Here is an 8,024-nt window from a genome sequence, read left to right on the forward strand (position 1 = left end):
TGGACAAAGGAAGCACCTAGGCATAGCTCACAGGAGCTGCCAGGAGATGATGGGAAGAAAAGGGGGGATTCGCGAAGGGAGCAGCAGAAAGGGAGACACTCAGAGAGAGCACGGCTGCCTGGGACTATTTAAATTAAATGATTTAATTAGTTGATTTAAATCACTTGATTTTTAACCATGATTTGAATTAGCAGACTTTTGAAAAGAAATCATTGGTTTAAATCCAGTTGGGACTTACTAAAATTCATTTGAAAATTTGTGGTGTTGCAGTTTGGGATTTAAATTTTACATTAAGCTAAATTATAAATGGTGGGGTTTTCTTTAATGCCACTACCGGTAAGGTTTCTTATTTGAATTTTACAGAGCTGCTACAGCCAAAATACAAATAAAAATTAAAAATAAGGACCTCATCTTGCAAACACTTAAGCAGGTACATAACTGTATTAGCGTGGATAGTTCCATTGTTTCCTTAGTACTGCTCATGTGCTTACACATGTGCATAAGAGTTTGGAGCATCAACACAGGATGAAAGTAAAGAGCCGGAGAAAATAGGTTACCTTATTTCAATATGTAGTTCTGTGCATAATAAAGGGTTTATCTTGACATTGGTCTGCTCATCAGTAATATTTACAAATTGTATTAAAGCTAATGTTAAAATTATCTAATACAGAAGTTAAAAAAAAAGTTTCTGTGCATATGGGTATAATGTTTAAATTATCCAAAAGTACAAAGTTTGGTTTAAAAAGTCATAGAATACATATAGTCCAATATCCCAAATTAAGGTTAACAAATTTAAATGATGGTTCAAATCTTGTCATCCAGATATTAAGATACATCACTTATAAAAAGTTACACTAAGTGTAGCTTGTGAAAGTAAATATAGTAATGAGTGTAGATTGTCCCCTGATAATTGAGAATTTAGGATAGGTTGTCCCTCAGTAAATATAATCAGAGAAGGGTATAGATAAATTCATGGAAGTTAAGTCCATTAATGGCTATTAGCCAGGATTGGTAAGGAATGGTGTCCCTAGCTTCTGTTTGTCAGAGGGTGGAGATGGATGGCAGGAGAGAGAGAGATACCAGCTCTGTAGGGTAATGAGTGAGTGAGACACAAGCTCCAGCTGGGGACAGCCACAGGAGCATGAATATAAGGGAACCAGACAAGGGAGTTGCGGGGGGGAAGGACACTGATCTCCTTCCCCTCCCTTTTCCTTGTCTCATGGAATGTGCAGGGAATATTATTAGAGGAGCTGGTTGAAATTTTTCCATCAAGGTTTTTTTTCTGGCACAAAACTAGGTTTTCAATGAAATAAAATTTTTGTAGACAGTGTGTGCTTTCTTAAAAACTTGTTAGGTCTCGAAAACCCCACCAATTTTTTTTCAGTTTTCAGCAGTTTTTGGATTAAAATGGTTAGATTTTCAGTTTCTTGATGAAAAGTCAAAATGTTTTCCCCAGGAAAAGCCCCGCCATTGTCCATCCAGCTCTTAGCTATCAGATAGTGGGCCTAAATGGCTTCAGATGCACTAGGATGAAGAGCTGCTCACAATTTCTCCTAATATGGAATAGAATGAGGAGCATACACAGGCCTCTCTTGGTCCTTCTTCTCAATGGAGGGCTGACCCATTTTGGCCCCCAACCCTGGAGTCTGCAGAGTCAGCAACTGGCAGCAATGGACCTGATCCACACCATGCACTTTCTCATTTTCACCTATAAGCACTCGGTAGTTTAGAAATGCCCCCAGCTCTCCTTTTCCAGCTATTCCTACTTTCTGATATTGTTTGAGTTCTAGATCTCATGAACCTCATCTATTTAATATTCTGCTCTGTGAGAATAGTCTCAACATTAGCATTCACTCTGATGGTCTGAAATGCTTCGTCATGCCATATCAAATCCAGTATATCTCATCTTATGTTGCTTAGAGAAACCATTTTGGTGGAGGCTTCTGTTGTTTCTGTCTTTCTTTCTTACTGTCTCCTTGACTATGTTCTTTCCCCATGGAGCTCAATTGTGATTCTGGCTACTCGGGGGGAGTAAGGAACATGAGATATGGGAGTCACCAGATCCTACAGGAGTGGGGAACAGCTGCCACCTAGCTGCTAGTTCTCCCTCCTGTGCTGTTGGATGTGGAGGGGCTGGACATGGGTGGAGGAGTAGGCAGAGCCTTGGCTCAGCTGCCTTGAAACATGCTGGCCAGTACAGCTGAGCCACTGCAGAAGGAAATGCATCAGGAAAAGGGCTGACATACTTTATGGCACCCATGGAGCAACAGGGAGGCAGGGACTGAATTACGATTCTCAGAGCCACAGTTCGAGCCCTGTAATGCTTTTGCTTCTATGCGCTGTCTCTTACTTAGTCTGTATTGTAAGGTGCCAATCCATCCCATAGTTACTGACGGTACCTCAGCTGTGTCACTTCCACCCTCTTTCTCTCCTGTATAAATGTATTTCAGTTTAATATATGAGTTGCTCATCACTGTAGTGTTGAACTCCCTGACCTTTTTCTCTTGTAAGATGGATATTTCAGTGTATGGTTTTCCACAGGTCAAGAAGCACTCTTCATTTAAGGTTTCAGAGTAGTAGCTGTGTTAGTCTGTATCTGCAAAAAGAATAGGAGTACTCTGCGGCATCTTAGAGACTAACAAATTTATTTGAGCATACGTTTTCGTGGCCTACAGCCCACTTCATCGGATGCATGTAGTGGAAAATACAGTCGGAAGATTATACACACAGAGAACATGAAACAATGGCTGTTACCATACACACTCTAACTTCATTTAAGGGTTCCATTTGACACTCAACAAATGTCATGCTTCCTTTTGAGATGATTCTTATAGATAAAAACCCAAATCAACCCAAGAGGTAATCAGCAGTGGAATAGTTAATAAATCACCCATATATACATGAGCATTAGAGAGGAAAGATAACCAATGGTACAAATATATATTCTTATGTTTGTCATGCAAGTAATGACATGCCCCCCTACAAATAAGATGGATAGTACAGGGGAATATGAGATAGGAAGTTGGCAAAAGAGGCTTCTAAATGAAAATGTTTAATGGATTTGAAAAAGAGACAAAGTAGTAATTTGCTGGAGATCAAATAGAAATGAAATCCTAAAATGAAGGGGAAAATCTGAGAAATTAGAATAGGAAAAAAACCCAATATAATACTCTAATTAAACTAGCTGATTTACCATCTATATTCAGTGCAATTATGCAAATGAATGAGTTTTAATGCATGGCTTAATCCTTGTATATTAAAAATTGTAGCAAACCTACTTAAAATGGTATGCTTGCTTGCCTTTATATTACTTTGTTACTATTCAAATCAGTTACCCATACATAAAGCCATAAACAACACTTAACGAGCATATATAAAATATCATTTCCTTTTTATAGTTTTTTTTAAACCAACTATTAAATTACATAGAATGATTCCCAAAACCCTTATTCATGTTGCATAGCACCTTATACTTACACTGAGAGTAGTCTTAAGAAATCAGTGGGGTATAGTAAAGTACAGTGGGCATATTTACAAAGTTCATTCTTTTTGCAGATGTACTACAGATTCCAGTGGTATTTCCTCTTTTTTTTTTTTTTTTTTTTTTTTAAATGGGGAGTACTGCTGGAAGTGGTATATCTTTAAAACCAGAATGACCTGTATAAGTTTGCTGACTATACTATATGAGTAAGGGTTTCAAGATCTGGCCTGTAAAAAGGTTGTCATTTCCCATTACATTTTCCATAGGAGCAGATAGGACAAGCACACACAATACAACCAGTTCGGTGAAGAGGAAGGCGAGGGGGAGAGGAATTTCTTGAAAGCAGCCAACAGAGCAGGGCAAGAATGGCTGAAGCCAATTCATTAAAAATGCAAGCACATATTAACAGGTAATGTTTTGCATAGTCCTGTTTGTTTATAAATCCTGCATCTGGTGTGCTTTTTTTTCTCAACAGAGCAATATTCAAGTGGGTCCATATTCAAGATGATCTTAGTCAAAACTATACAGTTTATTATTATGCTTTTGATTCTTTGTTTATGTCCAGAATATGTTGTTGTTCGTATTAGATGCTGTGCTACTAAGGTTTAATCTGTGTAAGTTTCGAAACTTCATGACTTGATTGTGGTGAAGGCATGAATAAGTTATGCAAGTTGCGGCTGATGTTTGGACCAGACCCACACCGTTATGTGTCCATCGTATAGCCTACAGAAAAGGTATTTTTGAAATGTTTTAAGAGTTTAAAAACAAAAAAGAGAACCAAAAACATTACTGAGAAATTTTTGTATCCTTTCACCTGTATATCTTTAGTTAACACGAGTCCAATTAATCTAATTGCTAAGAGAGAGTCATAATGACACAAGGTATAGCTTTTGCATATCTAAAAGGTCATTATTTTTGAGTCCATTGTCTTGAGATTTTCCAGGGCTAGAAATAAATATATAGGTCCTGTTGGGAAATGGGCAATCTCCTCTCCCTAAGTGGATAAAGCTCCTATTTTTGAGACCATGACATACAGTGTTTGATAGAAAACCTGCTCCATGACTGTACCTTGTCCATCTGAGGCAGGCAGGTGTAAGACTTTAGGAGAAATTACTGATTTGGGAGTAGATGGTAGAAACATCCATTGGACAGATGGTTCTTTTTTGTCTGTCTGTTTTTAAAGATTGCAACTTTCTTAAGATGCTCAAGATTACAACGTGTGTGTGTTTGTGGTGTTTATATATATAAACAGCCAAGTGAAATAGGCTAGTGGTCAAAGAGCAAGCAAGGGATCAAAGTGAATGGTACTTGTATTTATCATTTGGCTTTTAAACTGGTCAAATGGTTATTACCATCATGTGTGGTATCACATACCCATACATGTTAGTGTATATACTATGTACTTTGGTTAATATAAAGTACTTATGAATAGAGAGAATTTTTCATCCAAATCTTTTTCACCTTACAATTCACATTCAGGTTGACTGAAACATTTTGTGAATTCATGTTGAACTTTTCAAATTGTTTTGGTCAAAAAACCGTGAACAATGCAGAAGAAACAATGTTTTTAGTTGAATAAAATGTTTTGTTTGACCCAAGCTGGTTTTTGTTTTTTTTTTTAAATTTTTTGGTTCATTGAAAAATTGAAAAAAAATTCATTTTGGGTCACTCCAAAACAAAATATTTTAATTTTTCAGTGAAGTAAAAAATCAATTATTTGCACAGCTCTACTTCTGAATACATTTATAGGACACCCCCAATCAGGTCATAGTTCTCTGAACAATATTTTACTACTTTAATTACAGATAACACCTAAGATGACTAACTGGAAGAGATGAGGATTTTTTTCTCCTCGTTTGAGTCCTTCGTGCATTTGAGAACACGTTGTGTTTAGTCAGTCAGTTTCCCCTGTTGTTTAGGTGGGTCTTTCGCACAACAGTGAGTAAGAAGCAAACATCATAATGTGATTATGAAACTATGAACGTTGGCAGAACTACACTGGGGCAGGATTAATACCTAAAACTACTTTTAGTTCAATTTATGAATTAAAAAACCCTGAAGCAGTCCAACCTTTTTTTTTAATTTAAAAAAAAAGCACAATAACAGTAAATTGGTGAGCTTTTAAAAAAAAAAAAACCCATTTCCTCCAATTGCAAGTAGAGTTTTTATCCTGAAAAGTGCCAGACTCCATGAAGTGCCCATGGGACTTCAGTGGTGCTATTGATTTTATGTAGAAGATGCTCCGATGCTACCATGACGGGCTGCAGTATAAAACCCTGAGATGGGCTTATGAAATAGTCCCTTTTTTCTAGATGTTGTCTTAGCCATGGACATGTTGTTCATCTAGGGCCTGATTCTGACCCCACTAATGTAAATTGTCAAAACTTCTCTTCTCCTCAGGGAGAGTAGGAGTGCACCAATAGGGTAAACCCCTGCTCACAGTTATGCTAGTGTAAATGGATAGTAACCCTTTTAGCTTTAAAAGGAATGTAGCTCAGGTTTGCACCTGTGCATGAACAGAATTTGGTGCTCCATGCCAAAATTTAAACTCCTTTGGTCAAATACTGCCATCAGATACATCCAAACAACACTGCTGAATGGAGTTCAGGTTGGCTTCATTGAGGCTTTACGTATAGAATATTGAGAAAAGAAACATAGTTATATTTTTTGGAATTCCAGTCAGAAATTATTTAGGATGCTTTTGTCTTGGTCTAGAGGTGCTGCCCTTCTCCTCTACACATACTTCAAGAGACTTGAGAGTTTTAAAGAAATCATAATTAAGCAGACTATGCTTCTCCCTAATTAGTCTATTCATTATTTTTGCCTTATATGTTGCTATTCCTAAATAAAATAACGCCTATGTTTAAGAAAAAGTTCTTGTCAATCGGATACTATTTTTCAAACAAACTGATTAGGGTAACTATATACCAAGAGAGCTGTATTTGCTCAGTGATAGTATATTCTCACGTCCCAAAAAGAGATTATGGTGTCAAAATAGCTTATTTTCAAATACATTTTTGCACTGTTAAAAGGTGTGCTTCACAGCAGATAGCTGTGCTTTACTGTAGTAGAGAGTATACTTATGAAGTTGCATCTAATGACAATTCATCTTTTGTCCACTCCTGGGACAATGTGGAGTCTCGTTGTCAGCTGGAAGTGCTGTGTTCTCCTACAGAAAGCCATTTCCAGTATACCACAGAGTTAATTAAATGTGTGGCAAATGTGAAACAATAAACATTTTGCTGCAACAATCAACTCTGAGGGCACAGGTTGAGATATTTTTGTGCCACGATTATTGTGAATCCGTTCCCTCTTAATTGTAGTTATTGCTAGATATTACTTACTTCTGCCATGAGTGCAGGGGACTGGACTAGATGACCTCTCGAGGTCCCTTCCAGTCCTAAGATTCTATGATTTTATTGTATTAGAATTTTTTCAAATTAAAAATCAAAATACCCCAAAACACTGTTGCATGGTATGGCTGGAAGAGCATAGTTGCCAGATATTAAAAACTCAAAATAGCTCAAACAGTAGTCCTATAATAGGGGACACTGGACCCCTAAATGTAGGGAGCTTTGTTGACATTAATTACAGCAATCAATGAAAATGTATGGAGACAATAGAAACCTACAGCCACTGCTCTAGGAATTTTCTTGTTGGGATAACTGTCAATCATCTTGAACTAGAGGCAGCAACAATAGCATAAAAAAGCCTTGTCTAACTCACAAAGTGGCCGGAGAAGACTACCACCACCTGGCTGCTGATAAAATCAAAGGCTAGTCTGGAAAAACTGCCCAAAATGACAAGAAATGTATGGTTGTGGAAAGACAGCTCTTTGGCTTAGTTCCAGGTGGGAGAGTTGCAGTGTCTGCTGCCGAAGAGATACAGCAGATTAATGTGCCAGACTATCAGGAATACTGTCCATGAATTTTAATTGGCTGGTCATTCTGCTCTACAGCTGGTGTATCCCACAAAAGGAAGTGGTGGAACGACCCACTAGTAAAATGCTTGACACCGAAAGAAGCAATACAGCACTTCTGGAGTCTATAGTAATCACTAGCCAGCCATCATTTATTTTTATTTTATTTTTTTATTTTACATAGGCCTGTTCAAACTTGGAGCTACATAACTTCTGTGTGGTATTCTCTGCTCTACTGTGAGACTATATTGAACATTTTCCCCCACTAAGCTGGGCTGTGCCCAGTTTCACCCCCAACCAATTTTCACACAGTATGGGCTCTATCAGTCTATCAGAGAGCAGCCACCCTGCTGTGATTCTGAGAGCTACATTTCCTCCAGCAGGAGGGTGGCTGAAGGTAGGAGAAGACAAAAGCGGTTTTCCCTGCAAAAGCAGCTGCTATCTATCTGTATGGAAAGAGAGCAGGGCCAGCTGAAGGGAAGGCTGCTCCTCTGTAACCATTCATTCCCAATGCATAGCTGTTAATTAAAACTATGTTCTGCACATAAAATGAGCCCACGTTCTCTATGCTCTGTCACAGGTAGGCAGACCAGTGGGAGGAGTGGCTCTGCAGGGGCAGGATGG

This window comes from Gopherus evgoodei, chromosome 7, assembly GCF_007399415.2.
Source record: "Gopherus evgoodei ecotype Sinaloan lineage chromosome 7, rGopEvg1_v1.p, whole genome shotgun sequence".
NCBI classification, from domain to species: domain Eukaryota; kingdom Metazoa; phylum Chordata; order Testudines; family Testudinidae; genus Gopherus; species Gopherus evgoodei.